The 25447-nt window shown below is 45.9% G+C and overlaps 1 pseudogene; it reads left to right on the plus strand.

Annotated features, from left to right (window-relative positions):
* Positions 1-25447, plus strand: part of LOC119951531 — a 69317-nt pseudogene that overhangs the window by 22818 nt on the left and 21052 nt on the right.

The raw sequence follows: 25447 nt of genomic DNA on the forward strand, positions 1-25447 counted from the left end.
ATTACTCCTTAATCGGGGGGGGGGGGGAAATAATTGTGTAGTCTAAATTTAATTTTTTTGTACTAAAAAAAGTAATCACTGTCAATCCAGGATAGAAATTCTGAACAGACAATTCTTGTTTCTCTGTGGAGGTGCATGGCACAGTTAGCACTGCTGCCTATGGCACTGAGGACCCGGCTTCGAATCCCAGCCCTGGGTCACTGTCTGTGTGGAGTTTGCACATTCTCCCCGTGTCTGCGTGGGTCTCACCCCAAAGATGTGCCTGGTAGGTGGATTGGTCACGCTAAATTGCCCCTTAATTGAAAAAAAAAATTGGTTACTCTAAATTTATTTCAAAAAAGGATTGCCTCTTTCCTAATGTTCATAATTAAAGGGGTGAGTTCCCCACGAGATGGCTGACATTTCAGGGCAATTAAATTAATAATGGATGGAGATATGTCCAGTGTTGTTACATGGTGCAGGTTAGATATATTATTTACCGTTCTGTAATAAAGTAAATGTATTATTATTTCTCGTAATTTAAGACTGTAGCTACATTATATATTTCCAGTCATCTCTTCCCTCAGAGGGTTGTTAGTCTTTGGATTTCTCTTCCACAGGGAACAGTTGTATCTGGGGCCACTGAATATATTGAAGCACAAGTTTAACAGATATTTTATTGACAATGGAGTTAAGGGTTATGGGGAACAGGCAGGAAAATAGAGTGAAAGCTGAGATGAGGAGGGATCTCTTCACTCGAGGATGTGGTGAAGCTTTGGAATTCTCTACCCCAGAGGAATGTGGAACCTCAGTCATCAGGTATGTTCAAGACAGAGATTGATGCTGTTTCGTGCAGGGGCACTCGCTTAGCAGCCCTGGTCACGGTGCCTCTGCCGCTTCCGCCGGTACGGTACTCCACCAGCCGATAGTGGTGGCGGCTCTTCGGATCTGGGGCCAGTGGAGGAGGCATTGAGGGGAGGTAAGAGCATCAGTGTGGACCCCAATCTGCGACAACCACCGATTTGCCCCGGGGAACATGGACAGGGGGGTATCGACTGTGGAGGAGGGCGGGGATTGTGAGGTTGGGGATCTGTGAGGATGGGGATTGTGAGGATCTGTTCCTGGAAGGGAGCTTTCCGGGCATGAGGATGCTGGAGGAGAAGTTTGGGCTGGCGAGAGGGAACGACTTATGTTCCCTGGCGAGAGGGAACGAGGGATACTTCCAGGTGCGGGTTTTTGTACGCAGACTGGTGCCGTCCTTCCAACGTCTCCCGCCGAAGGGGAGGCAGGACAGGGTAGTTTCTAGGGGAGAGGTGGGAGAGGGTAGAGTCTCGGATGTCTACAAGGAACTAATGGGAGAGTAGAGTAGGGGGATATTGAGGCAGGTCCTTGGGTGAACAGAGCCGTGGTTTGCACTATGTTTAATTTGTGTCTTGACTTCTTTTTTTGTACTATACAATGTCACTTTTTCTATATGCCTAAAATACCTCAATAAAATTGTTTGTTAAAAAAAAAGACAGATATTGATAGGTTTCTAGATATTGAATATATCGAGGGATATTGGGATCGTGTGGGAAATTGGGGCTGAGGTAGATCGGTCAAGGATCTCACTGAATGGTTGAGCAGACTCGATGGGCCAAATGGCCGACTCTTACTCCTGTTCTAATGGCTCTGTGCTGGTCAGGAAGCAGTGAGCTGAGCTTGGATCTGTCAATCAACATGAACCAGCACCATCAGGAGAATTGGGAGGGTGAATATTAGATACAGCAGAGTGAGAATGGAGGGAGATTGTGTGGGATGGAGATTTACAGCATTTAGAGAACAAGAGAGTAAATAATGTTCCAGAGGAACTAGAACTGTCTGTTCTGAATTTCTATCCTGTACTAACAATAGTGACTTTTGTCAATTGTTTTTAAAGAATATTGGAAGAGGAGGAATTAGAGACAGAAATCTCAAACATCACGTCTCGATGTGACAAACTCACTTGATTCCTTCTGATCTGAATATCATCGGGCTCTGAATATCATCGGTGAGAAGGAGAAATGTTTGTCCGATCTGCCGGTTTCAAAAGATTTTAAACGTAAGTGTGACTGGAAAAGCACCGAGACCCACACAGCACACACCCGAGTGTTCCTGTGAACTGACTGTGGAAAGAGCTTTAACCAGTTTACACGGCCTGAAAAAACATCGCACCATTCACAGTGAGGAGAGATGGACCACATGTTCTGTGTGTAGACAAGGCTTCCACTGATTGTCCAATCTGGAGAGACAAGAGGAGACACAAAACATGGAGAAACCGTGGAAATGTGGGGACTGTGGAAAGGGATTCAGAGCCCCATCAGAGCTGGAGATTCATCGCCGCATTCACACTGGGGAGAGGCCGTTCACCTGCTCTCAGTGTGGGCAGAGATTCATTGCTTCATCCACCCTGCGGAAACATCAGCAAATTCACAATGGGGAGAGGCCGTTCACCTGCTCTCAGTGTGGGAAAGGATTCACTCAGTTATCCAGTCTGCAGAAACATCAGCGAGTTCACACTGGGGAGAGGCCTTTCACCTGCTCTCAGTGTGGGAAAGCGTTCCGTGATTCATCCACCCTACTGAGACATAAGCAAGTTCACACTAGGGAGAGGCCATTCACCTGCTCTCAGTGTGGGAAAGCGTTCCGTGATTCATCCACCCTGCTGAAACATCAGCGAGTTCACACTGGGGAGAGGCCATTCCCCTGCTCTCAGTGTGGAAAGGGATTCATTGATTTATCCACCCTGCGGAAACATCAGCGAGTTCACACTGGGGAGAGGCCATTCCCCTGCTCTCAGTGTGGAAAGGGATTCATTGATTTATCCGCCCTGCGGGTCCATCAGCGAGTTCACACTGGGGAGAAGCCATTCACCTGCTCTCAGTGTGAGAAGGAATTTGCTCAGTTATCCCACCTGCAGACACACCAGCGAGTTCACACTGGGGAGAGGCCGTTCACCTGCTCTCAGTGTGAGAAAGGGTTCATTAATTCATCCGCCCTGCGGAGACACCAGCGAGTTCACACTGGGGAGAGGCCATTCATCTGCTCTCAGTGTGGGAAGAGATTCACTTGGTTATCCAACCTGCAGACACACCAGCGAGTTCACTCTGGGGAGAGGCCATTCAGCTGCTCTCAGTGTAGGAAGGGATTTATTGATTTATCCACCCTGCTGAGACACCAGCGGGTTCACACTGGGGAGAGGCCGTTCACCTGCTCTCAGTGTGGGAAGGGATTCAGTCAGTTACCCAGCCTGCAGTCACACCTGCGAGTTCACACTGGGGAGAGGCCATTCACCTGCTCTCAGTGTGGGAAGGGATTCAATGATTCATCCACACTCCGGATACACCAGCGAGTTCACACTGGGGAGAGACCGTTCACCTGCTCTCAGTGTGAGAAGGGATTCATTGATTCATCCACCCTGCTGAGACATCAGCGAGTTCACACTGGGGAGAGGCCATTCACCTGCTCTCAGTGTGGGAAGGGATTCACTCAGTTATCCAACCTCCGGACACACCAGCGAGTTCACACTGGGGAGAGACCATTCACCTGCTCTTAGTGTGGGAAGGGATTACATAGAACCATCGAAAATAGGAGCAGGAAGAGGCCATTTGGCCCTTCGCACCTGCTCTGCCATTCATTATGATCATGGCTTATCATCCAACTCCATAGCTTAATCCCACTTTCCCCTCTGTATCCTTTGATCCCCTTCACCCTAAGTGCTATATCCAACTGCTTCTTGAAAGCATACAATGTATTGGCCTCAACTATTTCCTGTGGTAACAAATTCCACAGACTCGCCACTCTCTGGTTGAAGAAATTGCTACTCATCTGTGTCCTAAATGGTCCACCCCGTATCCTCAGACTGCGACCTCTCGTTCTTTACACTCCCACCATCGGGAAAATCTTTCCCACATCTACCCTGTCAAGTCCTGTTACAATATTTTAGGTTTCTATGAGATCCCCTATTCTTCTGAACTCCAGCGAATACAATCCTAACTGATTTAATCTCTCATACTTCAGTCCCACCATCCCAGGAGTCAGTCTGGTAAACCTTCGCTGCACTCCCTCTAGAGCAAGAACATCCTTCCTCAGATAAGGAGACCAAAACTGCACGCAACATTCCAGGTCTAGTCTCGCCAAGGCCCTGTATAATTGCAGCAAGATATCCCTGCTCCTGTACTCGAATCCGCTCGCAATGAAGGCTAACATACCATTTACCTTCTTTACCGCCTGCTGTATCTGAATGCATACCTTCAGTGACTAGTGTACAAGTATACCCAGGTCTCGTTGCACATTCTCCTCTCCTAATTTATGGCCATTCAGCTAATAGTCTGCCTTCTTGTTTTGAGTCAATGTGGAGACAAGTTCTCCCCGTGTCTGCATGAGTCTCACCTGCATAACCCAAAGATGTGCAGGGTAGGTGAATTGGCCACGATAAATTGCCCCTTAATTGGAAAAAAGGAATTGGGTAATTTAAATTTTTTTAAAAATCATTAATACATCTTGTGAATATCTGGGGTCCTAGCACCGATCTCTGCGGTACGCCATTAGTCACTGCCTGCTAATTTGAAAAAGACCTATTAATCCCTACTCTTTGTTTCCTGTCTGCCAACCAATTTTCCACCTATCTCAACACACCACCCCAATCTCATGTGCTTTAATTTTGCACGCTAATCTCTTAGGTGGGACTTTGTCAAAAGCCATCTGAAAGTCCAAATATACCACATCGACTGGCTCGCCCTCGTCAACTCTACCAGTTACACCCGCGAAGAATTCCAGTAGATTTGTCAAGCATGATTTCTCCTTCATAAATCCATGCTGACTGCCCGATGCTGCCACTGTTTTCTTAGTGCTTTGCTTTAAGACCTTTGATAATGGATCCTAGAATTTTGCCGATGTCAGGTTTACTGGTCTATAATTCCCTTTTTTCTCTCTGTCTCGCTTTTTAAATAGTGGAGTTACATAAGCCACCCTCCAATCTGAAATGAAATGAAAATGAAAATCGCTTATTGTTCGCCAGGTTTAGCACACTGGGCTAAATCGCTGGCTTTGAAAGCAGACCAACGCAGGCCAGCAGCACGGTTCAATTCCCGTACCAGCCTCCCCGAACAGGCGCTGGAATGTGGCGACTAGGAGCTTTTCACAGTAACTTCATTGAAGCCTACTCGTGATAATAAGCGATTTTCATTTATTTTCAGATTGCCCTGATTGATACAACTGCAGGAACTGTTCCGGAGTCTATAGAATCCTGGAAGATGACCACCAATGCATCCACTATTTCTAGAGCCACTTGTTTAAATCCTTTGGGATGCAGATTATCAGGCCCTGGGGATTTATCACCCTTCAATCCCATCAATTTGCCCAACACCATTTCTCTACTAATATTGATCTCCTTCAGTTCCTCCCTCTCACTAAAACCCGCGTTCCCCAACATTTCTGGTGTCTGATTTGTGCCCTCATTTGTGAAGACAGAACCAAAATATGTATTTATTTGCTCAGCCATTTCTTTGTCCCCAATTATCCATTCTCCTGTTTCTGACTGTAAGGAACCTACATTTGTCTTCACCAATCTTTTTCTCTTCACATCCCTATAGAAACTTTTGCAGTCAGTCGAATTTCCTGTTTTAGACCATTCCCAACATCCCCACTGCAGTTTGGGGTCTATATACGATGCCCATGAATTTCCGTGTCCCATGGTGTTTCTCAGCTCTACCCATACAGATTCCACATTGTTGGAGCTAATATCCTTCCCCATTATTGCATTAATTTCCTCTGCCACTCCATTGCCTTTTCCTTTTTGTCAGTCCTTCCTGAATACTGAATATATTCAGTTCCAATCCCTGGTCACCCTTGGGCCATGTCTCCACAATCCCGATTATCTCACACCCCTTTATGTCTGTTTGCGCGATTCACTCGGTTATGCCGTCTGCAGTCACAACAGGGAGTTTATACTGGGGAGAGGCCATTCACCTGCCCTCAATGTGTGAAGGGGTTTTGTAATTCATCGCACTTTTTTTTATATAGAAATTTAGAGAACGCAATTAATTTTTTCCAATTAAGGGGCAATTTAGCATGGCCAATCCACCTACCCTGCATATCTTTAGGTAGTGGGGGCAAAACCCACACAAACACAGGGAGAAGTTGCCTCCACACGGAGACAATGTGCAAACTCCACACGGACAGTGACCCAGAGTCGGGATCGAACCTGGGACATCGGTGCCGTGTGGCAGCAATGCTAACCCACTGCGCCACCATGCTGCCCACTTCAGTGCACTTTCTGAGACACCAACAAGTTCACAACTGATTACAGAGATTGGATTATTGTTTCTGTTGTCAATTATATCCAGGACTGCATTTGTTTCATTCTGTTGGTCAATGGGGATGGTCAGAGGGTTTCCTTCTGCTGGACTGGCCGGTCTCACGACTTCGCCTCCAGTGGGCTGATTCTCTCTGAGCCTTCTTGCGAATATCTGGTTTCACATTTCACAAGGAGCAACGGGTGTTTGGAGATTAGAAGATGTTGCATTACTATTTCTTTTTGGAAACCCCAAAAATCATGCCACATTGCCTTGAAGATGGGCTATAGTGGTTTCATGGTTCTTTTGTTTAATTTATCTTGGTGCTTCTCACAGAAGGAAACTATCCGGGTATGAGGGGCATGTTTTCTGAGGGGCACTGGGAAACTACATTAAATAGTATGGTGTGAGACAGACAATCAGTAATATTTAAGCAATTATTACAGATTTACACAGGGATCGGTTAGCTCAGTTGGCTGGAAGGCTGTTTCCTGCTGAGTGACACCAACAGCACAAGTTAAATTCCCATACCGGCTGAGGTTAGCCATGGTCTGTGTCAGTATTTATGCTCCACATGATGCTCCACCCACCCCTCTACATCTCCCCCATCAGCATCTCCTTCTATTCCTTTCCCCCTCATGGGCAGCATGGTAGCATTGTGGATAGCACAATTGCTTCACAGCTCAAGGTTCCCAGGTTCGATTCCGGCTTGGGTCACTGTCTGTGCGGAGTCTGCACATCCTCCCCGTGTGTGCGTGGGTTTCCTCCGGGTGCTCAGGTTTCCTCCCACAGTCCAAAGATGTGCGGGTTAGGTGGATTGGCCATGATAAATTGCCCTTAGTGTTGGGTGGGGTTACTGGGTTATGGGGATAGGGTGGAGGTGTTGACCTTGGGTAGGGGGTAGGGTGCTCTTTCCAAGAGCCGGTACAGACTCGATGGGCCGAATGGCCTCCTTCTGCACTGTAAATTCTATGTAAATCTATGTATGTATCTGGCTTCCTGTTCAATGGATTCATGCTGTTCACCTGAACCACTCGCTGTGGTAGCAAGTTGCACATTCTCACCATTCGCTTTGTAAAGAGGTTTCTACTGAAATTCCTGTTGGATTATTGAATCCCTTCACAATCTGAAAGATTTCCATCAGGTCACCCATAAGTCTTCTCTTTTCCAGAAAAAAGCAGCCCCAGCCTTTCAGTGCTCTCAGTTCTGTATATTATGAATCTTTGTTGCACCTTCTCCAGTGCCTCTATTTCCTTTTTCTAAATGGAGATGACAAATGTTGACAGTGCTCCCAGTGTAGTCTAACCCTGGCTCTAAACAAGTTGAACATTTGGGGCAGCACGGTAGAATGGTGGTTAGCATAAATGCTTCACAGCTCCAGGGTCCCAGGTTCGATTCCCGGCTGGGTCACTGTCTGTGCGGAGTCTGCACATCCTCCCCGTGTGTGCGTGGGTTTCCTCCGGATGCTCCGGTTTCCTCCCACGGTCCAAAGATGTGCGGGTTAGGTGGATTGGCCATGCTAAATTGCCCGTAGTGTCCTAAAAAAGTAAGGTTAAGGGGGGCGGGGGGGTTATTGGGTTATGGGTATAGGGTGGATACGTGGGTTTGAGTAGGGTGATCATGGCTCGGCACAACATCGAGGGCCGATGGGCCTGTTCTGTGCTGTACTGTTCTAAAAAGTCTAAAAAATAACCTCACTGCTTTTCAATTCTATCCCTCTGGAATGGAACCTTATATATGGGGCCCCCGCTTTAGGAAAGATGTGAAGTTCTCAGATTGTAGAGGACATTTACAATAATGATCTTTATTACTGTCACAAGTAGGCTTACATTAACACTGCAGTGAAGTTACTGTGAAAATTTACAAGAATGGCACCAGGGATAAGGGACTCCAGTTAGTTGGAGTGACTGGAACAGCTGAATTTCTCTCCTGAGATCACAGCATCTGGACGGTGGGGAATGGAGCCATTCAGCCCTTTGAGACCATGTTGGTTCTCTGTGGAGCAAATCAGTTTGTCCATTGCCTCGTTCTGTCCCCGAATCCCTGTGGGTTGATTTCTCTCAGTGCCCATCCAATTTTCTGTTGAAATCCTTCCCTCATTTCTGCATCTCCCACCTTTACAGGCAGTAGGTTCCAGGTCATTACCACTCGTTTTACATGTACACAAGGCTCCTTGAGCACAGAGGAGTCTATTTGGCCCATTTTCCCTATGCCAGCTCTTTGTATAGCGATCCATTTAATCCCATTGGTCGACTTTTTTTTCAGAATGCATCAAATTCCCTTTTGGAAGTTACAGTGCAATGAGATTTCAGCACTATTTATAGACAGTGCATTCCAAGTCACAACAACACATTGTGCATATGATGTGTCTGGGGTTTCACAGAGTATCAAAATGGTGTCAACGATGTTATTACACAAAATTAAGACTCAACCTTTATCAATGATTTTGGTGAGGACACCGAGTGTAATATATCCGAGATTGCAGACAATTGGAACAAGTGTGCATTTCTATAAAACCTCTCACTACCACTGGACCTCCAAAAGTGTTTTAAAGCCAATGGCGTACTTTTGAAATATATTCACTGTTGTAATGTAAGAAGCTGTAAGTGCGCATGTGTAATCACATTTAGTTTCAAAATTGTTATTTTTATAGTGTATTCACTGTCATTAGTAACAAGGTCAAGGCAGCCCTTTTATACCTCTAACACGTGGCTTCCTGCAGCCATTTCACCTTCTGTACCTTTTCTATATTAATTGTGTATTGATTTCATAGCAAAAAACAATAAATAAATTAATGATTATTCAGCAGTGAACATTGATTATCATTAGTGAATTGGTGTATTGGTTAATTATTTTGTAAAGACTAGATCTTTATTTCAAAAAATAACACCATCGGCCAAAATGTTTTCAGAAACTGTAGAGCTATCAGAATTTGTTTGAAAAAATAAATTACTTTATAATTTTGAGAATTTACAAGACATCATATTCTGCCAAGTCTATGTGGACTAGGCAGTGGTGTAATGGTATTGTTACTGGGTCAGTAATCCAGAGACCCAGGTTAATGCTCTGGGGATCTGAGATCGAATCTGGCTATGACAGATATTGAAATTGAATAAAAGCCTCAAATTAAAAGTCTAATGTTGACATTGGCGATTGTTGTAAAAAGCCATCTGGTTCACTCATGTTCTTTAGGAAATCTGCTCTCCTTATGTGGCCTGGCCTACACGTGACTCCAGATCCACAGCAATGTTGTGGTTGACATGTAAGTGCCTTCTGAAATAGCCTCACAAGACACGCAGTTCAAGGGCAATTGGAATGAGCAGTAAACGCTGGTCCAGACAGTGATGCCCACCTCTCATGAATGAATCTTTTTTTTTTAAATTTAGATTACCCAATTATTTTTTCCAATTAAGGGGCAATTTAGCGTGGCCAATCCACCTACTCTGCACATTTTTGGGTTGTGGGGGCGAAACCCACGCAGACACGGGGAGAATGTGCAAACTCCACACGGACAATGACCCAGAGCCTGGATCGAACCTGGGACCTCAGCGCCGTGAGGCGGTTGTGCTAACCACTAGGCCACCGTGCTGCCCTATGAATGAATCATTTTTAAGAAGGCTCATTGTTCAATCTGAAGACTAGTAAGAAACTGTCTCTTTGATTGGATTCGATTTATTGTCACGTGTATTGAGGTACAGCGGAAAGTATTGTACTGCGTGCAGTCCAGACAGGTTGCTCCATACATGATAAAACAGGTCATTCGATAAATACACAATGTAAATACATAGACACAGACACCGGCTGAAGCATACGGAGTGTAGTACTACTCTAGAGAACCAGTGTATTTTGCATTAATCAAATGTATTCATTAAATATTATATTAAATAGCTATAAGTCTGTAACAGATGATGAAATACCTGGTGATCCTTAATTAAGTTACAATTAATGAAACAATAATGAATCAGTAGTTATATAGCCTGAGTTTTATTTGATGTAAAAATGTAAAAGCTTACTTGTGTATATAAACAATGTGCAATGAGGATAAATCTAGCAGCAAGAGAGACCTTCAAGCTCTGACTAGCCTCAACATTTGAAACTGTATGAATAAGGAATTACAGTAACTGTATGAAACAGTTCAATTGTATTCCTGTCTAAGGTAATGAGAGAAGGTGGTGTCAGTAATTAAAGATCCAATTAAATGATACTAGTGCCCAATTGGCCAATGGTCATGTTACAACAGGCCCAACGTTGACATGAGGTAATGATCACTTTGGGGATAAAAGTCGACGTTTCGAAGGTCTTCCTTGCTGTACTTCCAAGTACTGAAGAGTCTCGAGGCCGAGTTCCAAGGAAATTACTGTCAAAGAAGGAGCCAGGGAGGGTTACGCTTCTGCAGACTGATCACCTACATGAAGTTGTAAACGTGTCTTCAAGTTGTTCAGTAAAACTTTTTCTTTTAATAAACTTTTTAAATTTACTATCCAGAGAATTCTGCCTTTTCTGTAAGTGGTTAAAATTCTTGGATGACCCAAAGCAAATGTATTAAATGGTCAGTTGGGGATGGCTGAAATCTATTAAGGATCAGATAACATCAATCTTCAATTTAAAACTTTCACTCTGTTGCACCTTTCACAACCATAGCTTGTGCCAAAGTGTTTCTGAAGTGTTGTCACTGTTTTAGGAAATGCAGCAGCAAATTTCCACAAAGCAAGATCCCACACACCGCAATGTGACAAAGAGCAGATGATCTGATTTTGGTGATGTTGATTGACGGATAAATATTTGCCAGGACACCGGGGATAACTCCCCAATTCTTCTTCACAATAGTGGCTGTGGGAACTTTAACAGGACCTGAGAGAGGCAGACAGCGCTTCAGTTGAACATCCTATTGGAAAGAAGCTCTGACAGTGCAGCACTCCTTCAGTGCTGACACAAGGAATATTGGATGTGATTTTTGTCCTCAGGTCCCTGGACTGGGACTTGATTAAATTGATTTGATTGGGACTTTAATGGGGATGGTTGGGAGGGGTTGGTTTGAGAGGGGCTTCAGTTTGTATCTGTTGTATGTTTGGGATTGAGGTGGCCATGGTTGTCGGGGAGGTGGGGGGCAGGGCAACGGAATGGTGAATATATGATTCCCTGGGGGAGTTTAAGTGTTGTCAGGGTGTTGGGTTTTGGTTGCTCATCCGTAGCCGGTATAGGCTGGAAGGAGTAGTTTGTTTTTGTTCTTTGAGCATACACCGTGGGTGGGTGGTGGGGGGTTACCTTTGCTAGCTGTAAAATTTCAGCTAGTAAACAGAGTGAGGTGGGGAGAGGGGCTGCAACGTGTTGGAGCTGCTAGAGCAAGGTTCAGTGAGCCGAGCTTATTTATTTGGTGGGGAGAGTGGGGTAAGAGAGAGGAGGGAGTTGTTTTTCTGGCACGCTTTTTTTCAGGGTTACGGCGGGGGGGGCTGGAGGGAGGGATATGACTGGGACTATGGGCTTGTAAGTGCCACGTCTTTGGGGAAGTGCTGGAGGCTGTCTTGGGTGGGTCCCGTCCGTGGGTCATCCAGAGCTGGTGAACTTTCTGTCTTTTACCTTTAGGAATTGGCCACAGTCAGTGAGTGGGGGGATCTCGAGTTGTTTTTTTTCTCTTCAAGGGAAGGTACTTCGTTTCTATGGATATGTTTATGTGTTTTATAAAATGAAAAATTAATTAAAATATTTTCGAAAAAAAAACTTTCCTTTAAGACCTCAAAACTGTGGACTCCTCAGTTCATGTGTGGGCTTCATTGCCTTTTGCTGAGAAATTTAAACACAAACATTCCCGGCTCCTCCAGCCTTATAAGAACAAAGTAAATTCCAGCATAGGAACCGGCCCTTCGGCCCTCCAAGCCTGCAGTGACCATGCTGTCCATCTGAACTAAAAACCCTTATGCTTCCGGGGACCATATCCCTCTTCCCATCCTACTCATGTATTTTTTAAGATGTCACTATCGTCTCTGATTCCACTCCCTCCCCCGGCAGCAAGTTCCAGGCTCCCACCACCCTCTGTTCAAAATGCTGGCCTCGTACATCTCCTTTAAACCTTGCTCCTCGCACCTTAAACGTATGCCACTGCGTAATTGACCCTTGCACCCGAGGAAAAAGCCCCTCATAACCTTGTAGACTTCTATCAGGTCGCCCCTTAACCTCTGTCGTTCCAGTGAGAACAAGTCGAGTTTCTCCAATCTCTCCTCATAGCTAATGCCCTCCATACCAGGCACCATCCTGGTAAACCTTTTCTGTACCCTCTCCAAAGCCTCCACATCCTTCTGGTAGCATTGATCATTATATTCCAAGTGCGGCTTCACTAAGGTTCTTAAAGCTGCAACATGACTTCCCAATTTTTAAACTCAGTGCCCCGGTCGATGAAGGCAAGCATGCTGTATGCTTTCTTGACTACCTTCTCCACCTGCATTGCCACTTTCAGTGACCTCTGTACGTGTACACCCAGATCCCTCTGCCTATCAGTAGTCTTAAGAGCTCTGCCATTTACTGTATATTTCCCACCTGTATTAGACCTTCCAAAATGCATTCCCTCACATTTGTACAGAATAAACTCCATCTGCCATCTCTCCGCCCAAGTCTACAATTGATCTATATCCTACTGTATCCTCTGACGGTCCTCATCGCTATCCGCAATTCCACCAACCTTTGTGTCGTCCACAGACTTATGAATCAAACCAGTTACATTTTCCTCCAAATCATTTATACATATTACAAACAGCAAAGGTCCCAGCACTGATCCCTGAGGAACGTCACTAGTCACAGCCTTCCATTCAGAAATGCACCCTTCCACTACTGCCCTCTGTCTTCTATGATGGAGCCATTTCTGTATCCATCTTGTCAGCTCACCTCTGGTCCCGTGCGACTTCACCTTCAGTACCAGTCTGCCATGAGGTTCCTTGTCAAAGGCCTCACTGACGTCCATGTAGACAAAATCAACTGCCCTATCCTCATCAATCATCTTTGTCACTTCCTCGAAAAACTTGATCAAGTTTGTGAGACACGACCTCCTCTTCACAAAACCATGCTGCCTCTCACCAATACGTCCACTTATTTCCAAGTGGGAGTAAATTGTATCCTGATGAATCCTCTCCAATAATTTCCCTACTGCTGATGTATTGCTCACCGGCCTGTAATTACGTGGATTATCCTTGCTACCCTTCTTAAACAAAGTACCAACATTGGCTATTCTCCAATCCATCGGGATCTCACCTCTAGCCAGTGAGGATACAAAGTTTATCTCAAGGCCCCGGCAATTTCCTCCCTTGCCTCTCACAGTATTCTGGGATAGATCCCATCAGGTCCTGGGGACTTGTCTACCTTCATGTTTTTCAAGACCCCAGTACCTCCTTTTTGATCTTAACATGACCCAAACTATTTACATACCATTCCCCAGACACATCACCCACCAAGTCCTTCTCTTTGGTGAATACTGAAGCAAAGTACTCCACGCATAGATTCCCTCCCCTGTCCTTAAATGGGTCAAACTTCTCCCTGGCTACCCCCTTGCTCTTAATATATGGGCAGCACTGTAGCATAGTAGTTAGCACTATGGCTTCACAGCACCAGGGTCCCAGGTTTGATTCCTGGCTTGGGTGACCGTCTGTGCGGAGTCTGCACGTTCTCCCCGTGTCTGCGTGGGTTTCCTCCGGGTGCTCCGGTTTCATCCCACAAGTCCCTAAAGATGTGCTGTTAGGTAATTTGGACATTCTGAATTCTCCCTCCGTGACCCGAACAGAATGTGACAACTGGGGGCTTTTCACAGTAACTTTATTGCAGTGCTAATGTAAGCTTACTTGTGACAATGTAAAATTTATTAAAATTAAAAAGCCTTGAGATTTTCCTTAATCCTGCTGGCCAATGACTTTTCATGGCCCCTTTTAGCCCTCCAGACTCCTTGCTTAAGTTTCTTTCTACTTCCCTGGTATTCCACACTTGCTTAATGTGTTCCCAATGGTACAGTGAGGGATATGCCGGCCTATAAGGTTAGATTGTGATTGAATATTAAGCTGCTGATGGCCCACAGCACCTCATCGAGATGCATTCTGAATCTACCCCGTTTAGCACAGCGATAGTGTCACACAGGACAATGGAGGGTATCCTCAGTGTGAAGATGGGATTTTGTCTCATAAGAATATTGATTTTCTATTCTTCCTGCCAAAGTGGACAAGTGAAATACATCACATGGCCCGAAACCAGGACAAGGTTACACTTTAACGGTCTAATTACAGAGCAACTGCTGCAAATCCCATAAAGGTTGGATGAGCTAAGAGCTAAGGTCTGGAACCGTTAGCTCCCCAGCCATTGAAAATTAACAGTTATGCTTCAGTTCGAGGCCCTGTTGTGTGAAGAAAACAACTGTGAGGTTTCAAACCTTCAACCTTGTGTTTTAAATTAGTTTAACGTTTCTGGAAAGAAGCAGTCACTTTCTGTCACAGTATATAACCACCTTTGGCTTGTGAACTTAAAAGAGTTTAAGTTCTCCAGTCAGTTTTCATAATTTAGAATTTAGAACAGTACAGCACAGAACAGGCCCTTTGGCCCTCGATGTTGTGCCGAGCCATGATCACCCTACTCAAACTCACGTATCCACCCTATACCCGTAACCCAACAACTCCCCCTTAACCTTACTTTTTAGGACACTACGGGCAATTTAGCATGGCCAATCCACCTAACCCACACATCTTTGGACTGTGGGAGGAAACCGGAGCACCCGGAGGAAACCCACGCACACACGGGGAGGACGTGCAGACTCCACACAGACAGTGACCCAGCCAGGAATTGAACCTGGGACCCTGGAGCTGTGAAGCATTGATGCTAACCACCATGCTACCGTGAGGCCCCATAATTCTTCAATTATTTTAACTCCTATTACTTACAAACATGTATTCATTGAATGTGTCAAGCTGTAATTTGCTCTCTCAACATTTACACCCTGATCATCTTTATGTACTGATTTTATACACACTGATGATAAATTTTAATCTGAAATGACTTTGCAATTTCTGTATTAGTTTCAGGCTGTGTGTCAGTTTGTGCTCTTTTCATTAATTGTGTTGCAAGCTTTTGAAGCCACTGCGAAAACATAAACAAGTAGTTTATTTTTCAAAACATATTGACAGGTGCCTGTCCCAGTGAGGACACCACAGGATTTCTATAAATCAATTCGACACTTGGGACAATGAGCCCAGTGATGAGTGTATTTCAGATATATTGTATTATTGGTATTTGGTGCAGTAAGGGTTAAAATCCTGGGTTAATGTTGTAATGATATGCAAGGAGCGTAAATTGTCAACAAGATGATGTTCATGCATCTCAACACTAGATGGCACCAGAGTAGTCATATAAAAGGCGGTATCGCCAGGAGTTCTGGGAGAAGGTTGAGGAGAAGGTTAGTGAAAGCTGGAGGTAGTGTGTTTGCTGTATTAGAAAGATATTATAGATTTCTGTAGCATATATTTAATACTGTTTTATTAGCTACTGTAAAGCGTGTACACTTCGTAAAGTATGCAAACCATTTGAAGTAGTGTAAAGTAAACTAGTTTTGTTTCAAATACATAGCCTGATGTTCTTTGTCAACACTATGATTTTTAGTCACCTTGGAGGATTACACAAGGAACATCACAGTAGCGTGGGGGCTGTGCCAGGCCATGAGGTTGCAGATTGTGGTTGAATGCAATTCTGCTGCTGCTGATGGCCCACAGTTCCTCCTGGATGCCCAGTCCTGAGTTGCTAGATGTGTTCAAAGTCCATCCCATTTAGCACAGTGGTAGTGCCACACAACACGATGGAGATTATATCCTCAATGTGAAGACGGGACTTTGTCTCCACAAGGACTGTGCGGTGGTCACTTCTACCGATACTGTCATGGACAGATGTATCTGCAGCAGGCAGATGAGGTTGAGGTCAAGTATGTTTTTCCCACTTGTTGGTCCCCTCACAACCTGCTGCAGTCCCAGTCTAGCAGCTATGACGATTGAGGCCCAGCCAGCTCGGTCTGTGGAGGTACTACCAAGCTACTCTTAGTGATGAACATTGAAGTTCCCCCACCCAGAGCATATTCTTTACACAGGGGCTGGTTTAGCACAGTGGGCTAAACAGCTGGCTTGTAATGTAGATCAAAGCAGTAGCGTGGGTTCAATTCCTGTTCCAGCCTCCCCGAACAGGCGCCGGAATGTAGCGACGAGGGGATTTTCACAGTAACTTCATTGAAGCCTACTTGTGACAATAAGCGATTTTATTATTATTATTCTGTGCCAATGCCACCCTTGGTGCTTGATTCATCAGCTGATGGTGGCCGGTACGTGGTAATCAGCAGGAGGTTTCCTTGCCAATGTTCAACCTGAAGCCATGAGACTTCTGCCAGGTCTCCCAACCACTCCGAGGCCGTGGGCGGTATCACCGACCTCCATCCATGCAGGACTCGCCTCTGAGCTACGAACAAGGAAATGGCCAACACGTCAGCCCTCCTCCCTCAAAGAGTTCTGGGGAATCTGACACCCCAAAGATCGCCGCTACTGGCCTCGGTTCCAGCTCGATCCCAACCATCTCCAACATGGTCTCAAAAAATCAGATCCAGAACCCAACTAGCTTGGGGCAGGACCAGAACATGTGTGAGTGATTCGCTGGCCCCCCTGAACAATGCTGACACTGTCCTGCACCCCAGAACATGTGTGAGTGATTCGCTGGCCCCCTGAACAATGCTGACACTGTCCTGCACCCCAGAACATGTGTGAGTGATTCGCTGGCCCCCTGAACAATGCTGACACCGTCCTGCACCCCAGAACATGTGTGAGTGATTCGCTGGCCCCCCTGCACAATGCTGACACCATCCTGTACCCCAGAACATGTGTGAAGGATTCACTGGCCCCCCTGAACAATGCTGACACCGTCCGGCACCCCAGAACATGTGTGAGTGATTCGCTGGCCCCCCTGAACAATGCTGACACCGTCCTGCACCCCAGAACATGTGTGAGTGATTCGCTGGCCCCCTGAACAATGCTGACACTGTCCTACACCCCAGAACATGTGTGAGTGATTCACTGGCCCCCCTGAACAATGCTGACACCATCCTGCACCCCAGAACATGTGTGAGTAATTCACTGGCCCCCTGAACAATGCTGACACCATCCTGCACCCCAGAACATGTGTGAGTGATTCGCTGGCCCCCTGAACAATGCTGACACCATCCTGCACCCCAGAACATGTGTGAGTGATTCGCTGGCCCCCTGAACAATGCTGACACCATCCTGCACCCCAGAACATGTGTGAGTGATTCGCTGGCCCCCCTGAACAATGCTGACACCGTCCTGCACCCCAGAACATGTGTGAGTGATTCGCTGGCCCCCTGAACAATGCTGACACCATCCTGCACCCCAGAACATGTGTGAGTGATTCACTGGCCCCCCTGAACAATGCTGACACCATCCTGCACCCCAGAACATGTGTGAGTAATTCACTGGCCCCCTGAACAATGCTGACACCATCCTGCACCCCAGAACATGTGTGAGTGATTCACTGGCCCCCCTGAACAATACTGACACTGTCCTACACCCCAGAACATGTGTGAGTGATTCACTGGCCCCCCTGAACAATGCTGACACCATCCTGCACCCCAGAACATGTGTGAGTGATTCACTGGCCCCCCTGAACAATGCTGACACCGTCCTGCACCCCAGGGATGAACCCCCTCAGCGCATCTTAGTTACTCTCTAACTATTTTAAACTGTATCCGGCTCTGGCCGGCACGGTGACACAGTGGTCAGCACTGTCGCTTCACAGCGCCAGGGTCCCGGGTTCGATTCCCGGCTTGGGACACTGTGCAGAGTCTGCATGTTCGCCCCTTGTCTGCGTGGTTTTCCCACCGGCTGCTCCGGTTTCCTCTCACAAGTCCTGAAGGACTTGCTTGTTAGGTTAATTGGACATTCTGAATTCTCCCTCAGTGCACCCAAAGAGACGCCGGGGTGTACACATAAGACATAGGAGCAGACTTAGGCCACTCGGCCCATCAAATCTGCTCTGTCATTCAATTATGGCTGATATTTTCTCATCCCCATTCTCCTGCCTTCTTCCCATAACCCCTGATCCCCTTATTAATCAAGAACCTATCTATCTCTGTCTTAAAGACACTCAGTGAATTGGCCTCCACAGCCTTCTGCAGCAAAGTGTTCCACAGATTCACCACCCTCTGGCTGAAAAAATTCCTCCTCATCTCTGTTTCAAAGTATCGTCCCTTTAGTCTGAGATTGTGTCCTCTACTCCTAGTTTTTCCTACAAGTGGAAACATCCTCTACATATCCACTCTATCTAGGCCTCGCAGTATCCTATAAATTTCAAGAAGATCCCCTCTCATTCTTCTAAACTCCAACAAGTACAGACAGAGTGCTCAACCGTTCCTCATAGGACAAACTCTTCATTCCAGGGATCATTCCTATGAACCTCCTCTGGACCCTTTCCAAGGCCAGCAGTCCTTAGATATGGGGCCCAAAACTGCTCACAATACGCCAAATGGGGTCTGACCAGAGCCTTATACAGCCTCAGATGTACATCCCTGGTCTTGTATTAGCCCTCTCGACATGAATGCTAACATTGCATTTGCCTTCCTAACTGCCGACTGAACCTGCACGTTAACCTTAAGAGAATAGTGGACAAGGACTCCCAAGTCCCTTTGTGCTTCTGATTTCCTAAGCATTTCCCCATTTAGAAAATAATCTATGCCTCCATTCCTCCTTCCAAAGTGCATAACCTCACATTTTTCCACATTGTATTCCATCTTGTATTCCATCTAATGGAACATTTAACTTTTCTTGTTCGACACGGTTGTATCACTTTTCCTTTTGGAATTTTGTTCCCTAATAGAAACTATATTCGTTGTATAAATGTGAAATAAATGTCACAAAATACCCAGAGGACCACAGGCTGCTTTCCCCTTTGAGAAAGAACACGAGAGAGAGAGAGCGAGCTGACTGGTGGTGATTTAATCTGAGGGACACCACACCTCAGGCAAGGGGTAATGCTGATAAGGCCGGGCCTTCATGGCTAACCTCACCCGGTGTGGGAGTCGAACCGCGCTGTTGGCCTCGCTCTGTATCACGAACCAGCTGTCCAGCCAAATGAGCCAACTGACCCCCTGGTAAATATGTAATAATTCCCAAAATATTAGCTATTCCCTGTCTCCCATCAGTTTCCCAGTCCACCTCAGACAACTTGCCCCTCAAACCCTGATAGTTTTCTTGTGTAAGTAACACCCAGATAATTGAGTAACACCCAGATAGTTTTTTTTTAACATTTAGAATACCCAATTCTTTTTTTCCAATTGAGGCAATTTACCGTGGCCAATTCACCTACCCTGGGTTTTGGGGGTGAGACCCACTCAGACACGGGGAGAATGTACAAACTCCAACGGACAGTGACCCAGAGCCAGGATCGAACCCGGGTCTTTGGCACCATGATCCAGGTAAATTAAACAAAAAAAAGGTAACCGCCAGGGCCAATCTCCATGGCAACGTGGCATGCTTCCGAACAGAAATAGGAACTAAATATCTTCATATTTCCAAACACCCTTTCACTCTGTGATCCTTGTGAAATTTGAAACCAGGTATTAGCAACAAGGCTCAAAGAGCATCAGCCCACTGGAGGCAAAGTTGTGAGACCGGCCAGTCCAGCAGAAAGAAACCCGCCGACCATCCCCACTGACTACCTGTCAGAATGAACAAAACACAGTCCTGGGGGGAACTGAGAGCGGAAACAATAACAGAATCCAACCCCTGTAATCAATTGTGAAATTGTTGGTGTCACAGCAGGTGCGGTGAAACATATACAATCCCGTCTCACATTGAGAGGTAGACGGCCTCTCCCCAGTGTGAACGTGCTAGTGTGTCTGCAGGGTGGATAACTGAGTGAAACCCTTCCCACACAGAGCAGGTGAATGGCTTCTTCCCAGTGTGAATGCGTCGATGTTTCCATAGGTGAGATAACTGAGTGAATCCCTCCCCACACTGAGAGCAGATGCACAACTCCCCATTATGAACTCGCTGGTGGATTAGATCCTTGAGTAAATCCTTTCCCACACTGAGAGCAGGTGAACGGCCTCTCCCCAGTGTGACTGCGACTCCAGCTCAGATGGGAATCTGAATCCCTTCCCACAGTCCCCACATTTCACCATTTCTCCATGTTTTGGTTCTCCTCGTGACTCTCCAGGTTGGACAATCAGTTCAGAATGCGGATATGGTCTCCTCGCTGTGAATGTTATATTTATTCAGGCTGTGTAACTGGTTAAAGCTCTTTCCACAGTCAGTGCTCTGGAACACTCTCACTCGGGTGTGTGTGTCTCGGTGCTTTTACAGTCACACTGATGTTTGAAATCTTTAGAAGCTGATGGATCGGGCAAACATTTCTCCTTCTAGATTCAAAGGCTGATGATAGTCAGGTTAAAGCGAGTCGAGTGACTCAGTCAGATTGAGACGTAACGTTTGAGATTTCTGTCTGTAATTCCTCGTCGTCTAATATCCTGTAAAAATAATTTACAAAATTCATCACTGTCAGTACAGGATAGAAATTCAGAACAGACAATTGTAGTGTCTATGTTCCAATTTTTCCTCTCTCTTATTCTCCGAAAGCTGTAAATCTCCATCCCACACACTCTCCCTCCATTCTCACTCTGCTGTATCTAATATTCACCCTCCCAATTCTCCTGAAGGTGCTGATTCAGGCTGATTGACAGATCCAAGCTCAGCTCACTGTTTCCTGACCAGGAGATCAAAACAAATATGAGCTGAAGTCGGCCATTCAGCCCATCGAGCCAGCTGAACCACTCAATGGGATCATTGGCTGATCTACCTCAGCACCTTTTTTCCCACACTATCCCCCATATCCCTAAGCATCTTCAATATCTACACGAGGGACATAGAGAACCTAGTGGGGTGGTGTAACAACAATCTCTCCCCCAATATCCATAAGACCATAAGACATAGGAGCGGAAGTAAGGCCATTCGGCCCATCGAGTCCACTCCACCATTCAATCATGGTTGATTTCAACTCCATTTACCTGCTCTCTCCCCATAGCCCTTAATTCCTTGAGAAATCAAGAATTTATCAATTTATGTCTTAAAGACACTCAATGTCCCGGCCTCCACCGCCCTCTGTGGCAATGAATTCCACAGATCTACCACTCTCTGGCTGAAGAAAGCTCTCCTCATCTCTGTTCTAAAGTGACTCCCTTTTATTCTAAGGCTGTGCCCCCGCGTCCTAGTCTCCCCTGCTAATGGAAACAACTTCCCTACGTCCATCCTATCCAAGCCATTCATTATCTTGTAAGTTTCTATTAGATCTCCCCTCAACCTCCTAAACTCCAATGAATATAATCCCACGATCCTCAGACGTTCATCGTATGTTAGGCCTACCATTCCTGGGATCATCCGTGTGAATCTCCGCTGGACCCGCTCCAGTGCCAGTATGTCCTTCCTGAGGTGTGGGGCCCAAAATTGCTCACAGTATTCTAAATGGGACCTAACTAGTGCTTTATAAAGCCTCAGAAGTACATCCCTGCTTTTATATTCCAAGCCTCTTGAGATAAATGACAACATTACATTTGCTTTCTTAATTACGGACTCAACCTGCAAGTTTACCTTTAGAGAATCCTGGACTAGGACTCCCAAGTCCCTTTGCACTTTAGCATTATGAATTTTGTCACCGTTTAGAAAATAGTCCATGCCTCTATTCTTTTTTCCAAAGTGCAAGACCTCGCACTTGCCCACGTTGAATTTCATCAGCCACTTCTTGGACCATTCTCCTAAACTGTCTAAATCTTTCTGCAGCCTCCCCACCTCCTCAATACTACCTGCCCCTCCACCTATCTTTGTATCATCGGCAAACTTGGCCAGAATGCCCCCAGTCCCGTCATCTAGATCGTTAATATATAAAGAGAACAGCTGTGGCCCCAACACTGAACCCTGCGGGACACCACTTGTCACCGGTTGCCATTCCGAAAAAGAACCTTTTATCCCAACTCTCTGCCTTCTGTCTGACAGCCAATCGTCAATCCATGTTAGTACCTTGCCTCGAATACCATGGGCCCTTATTTTACTCAGCAGTCTCCCGTGAGGCACCTTGTCAAAGGCCTTTTGGAAGTCAAGATAGATAACATCCATTGGCTCTCCTTGGTCTAACCTATTTGTTATCTCTTCAAAGAACTCTAACAGGTTTGTCAGGCACGACCTCCCCTTACTAAATCCATGCTGACTTGTCCTAATCCGACCCTGCACTTCCAAGAATTTAGAAATCTCATCCTTAACGATGGATTCTAGAATTTTGCCAACAACCGAGGTTAGGCTAATTGGCCTATAATTTTCCATCTTTTTTCTTGTTCCCTTCTTGAACAGGGGGGTTACAACAACGATTTTCCAATCCTCTGGGACTTTCCCTGATTCCAGTGACTTTTGAAAGATCATAACTAACGCCTCCACTATTTCTTCAGCTATCTCCTTTAGAACTCTAGGATGTAGCCCATCTGGGCCCGGAGATTTATCAATTTTCAGACCTTTTAGTTTCTCTAGCACCTTCTCCTTTGTGATGGCAACCATATTCAACTCTGCCCCCTGACTTTCCTGAATTGTTGGGATATTACTCATGTCTTCTACTGTGAAGACTGACGCAAAGTACTTATTAAGTTCCTCAGCTATTTCCTTGTCTCCCATCACTAGATTACCAGCGTCATTTTGGAGCGGCCCAATGTCTACTTTTTCCTCCCGTTTGTTTTTAATGTATTTAAAGAAACTTTTACTATCATTCCTAATGTTACTGGCTAGCCTACCTTCATATTTGATCCTCTCCTTCCTTATTTCTCTCTTTGTTATCCTCTGTTTGTTTTTGTAGCCTTCCCAATCTTCTGACTTCCCACTACTCTTTGCCACATTATAGGCTCTCTCTTTTGCCTTGATGCATTCCCTGACTTCCTTTGTCAGCCATGGCTGCCTAATCCTCCCTCTGATAACCTTTCTTTTCTTCGGGATGAACCTCTGCACTGTGTCCTCAATTACTCCCAGAAACTCCTGCCATTGCTGTTCTACTGTCTTTCCCACTAGGCTCTGCTTCCAGTCGATTTTCGTCAGTTCCTCCCTCATGCGCCTGTAATTACCTTTATTTAACTGTAAAACCTTTACATCTGATTCTACCTTCCTTCTTTCAAATTGCAGACTGAATTCTACCATATTATGATCACTGCTTCCTAAGTGTTCCCTTACTTTAAGATCTTTTATCAATTCTGGCTCATTACATAACACTAAGTCCAGAATAGCCTGTTCCCTCGTGGGCTCCATCACAAGCTGTTCCAAAAAGCCATCCTGTAAACATTCAATGAATTCCCTTTCTTTGGGTCCACTGGCAACATTATTTACCCAGTCCACCTGCATATTGAAGTCCCCCATGATCACTGTGACCTTGCCTTTCTGACATGCCCTTTCTATTTCGTGGCGCATTTTGTGCCCCTGGTCCTGACCACTGTCAGGAGGCCTGTACATAACTCCCATTATGGTTTTTTTGCCTTTGTGGTTCCTCAACTCTACCCACACAGACTCCACATCGTCTGACCCTATGTCGTTTAGTGCTATTGATTTAATTTCATTTCTAATTAACAAGGCAACCCCACCCCCTCTACCCACCTCTCTGTCTTTTCGATAGGTTTTAAATCCCTGGATGTTTAACTGCCAGTCCTGAACCCCCTGCAACCACGTCTCTGTGATGCCTACCATATCATACCTGCCAGTCACAATCTGGGCCACAAGCTCATCTACCTTGTTCCGTACACTGCGGGCATTTAAATATAGCACCTTTAATTCCCTATTGACTGTCCCTTTTTGTTTTCTTAGTGTGGTGGACCTGGTTTACTGAGCCTTTCCATACACTGTGTCATATTTTGTGAGATGGGGACTATCGTAACCTCTCCTGAGCTCTGTCTTTTCGTGATTTTTTGTAATCCTAAGCAGCTACGCTTCCCACTGATTCCTTCACCTCTTGGTTCCCTGACTTTCCCTTCCCCCCCCCAATCTCTAGTTTAAAGTCCTATTGACCACCCTATTTACTCTTTTCGCCAGAACACTGGTCCCAGCTCGGTTCAGATGGAGACCATCCCAACGGTATAGATCCCCCCTGTCCCAAAACTGATGCCAGTGTCCCATGAAAAGGAACCCCTCTTTCCCACACCACTCTTTCAGCCACGTGTTAACTTCCCTTATTCTTGCCTCCCTATGCCAATTTGCACGTGGCTCGGGCAGTAATCCGGAGATTATGACCCTTGAGGACCTGTTTTTTAATTTGAATCCTAACTCTTTATAATCTCTAAACAGGTCCTCTTTCCTAGACTTGCCTAAGTTGTTGGTACCGACATGGACCACAACAACTGGATCCTCTCCCTCCCTCTCCAATATCCTTTCAAGCCGGTCAGAGATGTCCCGCACCCTAGCACCGGGCAGGCAACATACCATGCGGGACCCTCTATCCTGCTCACAAAGGATACTATCTATCCCTCTGATAATAGAATCCCCTACAACTACAACTTGCCTATTTACTTCCTCCCCTTGAATGGCCTGCTGAACCATGGTGCCTTGGTCAGCTGACTCATCCTTCCTGCAGCCCTGTTCGCCATCCACACAGGGAGCAAGTGCCTCATACCTGTTGGACAGGGTCAAGGGCTGAGGCTCCTGAGTTCCTGACTGCTGGTTCCCTTTATCTGCCTGACTTGCAGTCACACCCTGCTGTCCCTGGCCACTGGCAGGATTTAAACTATTTACTCTGACAGGTGTGACTGCCTCCTGAAACAAAGTGTCCAGGTAAGCCTCCCCCTCCCGGATGTGCCTCAGTGTGTGAAGCTCAGACTCCAGCTCATCAACTCTGAGCCGGAGTTCTTCGAGCAGCCAACACTTACTGCAGATGTGGTCGCTGCAGCTCGCAATGGGATCTGCCAGCTCCCACATCAAGCAGCTTAAGCACATCACCTGACCAGCCATCTCTAATTAATTAATTTGTTTAATTTAAGTTTACGAGTTTTAAATTTGGGGCAGATTGGTTATCAAGCTGTCACTCGAGAACAGCCCCTTCACAAACCACCTTCAACTTACGCTGACCGCACTGCA

Source organism: Scyliorhinus canicula, chromosome 17 (assembly GCF_902713615.1).
Source record: "Scyliorhinus canicula chromosome 17, sScyCan1.1, whole genome shotgun sequence".
Lineage (NCBI taxonomy): Eukaryota > Metazoa > Chordata > Chondrichthyes > Carcharhiniformes > Scyliorhinidae > Scyliorhinus > Scyliorhinus canicula.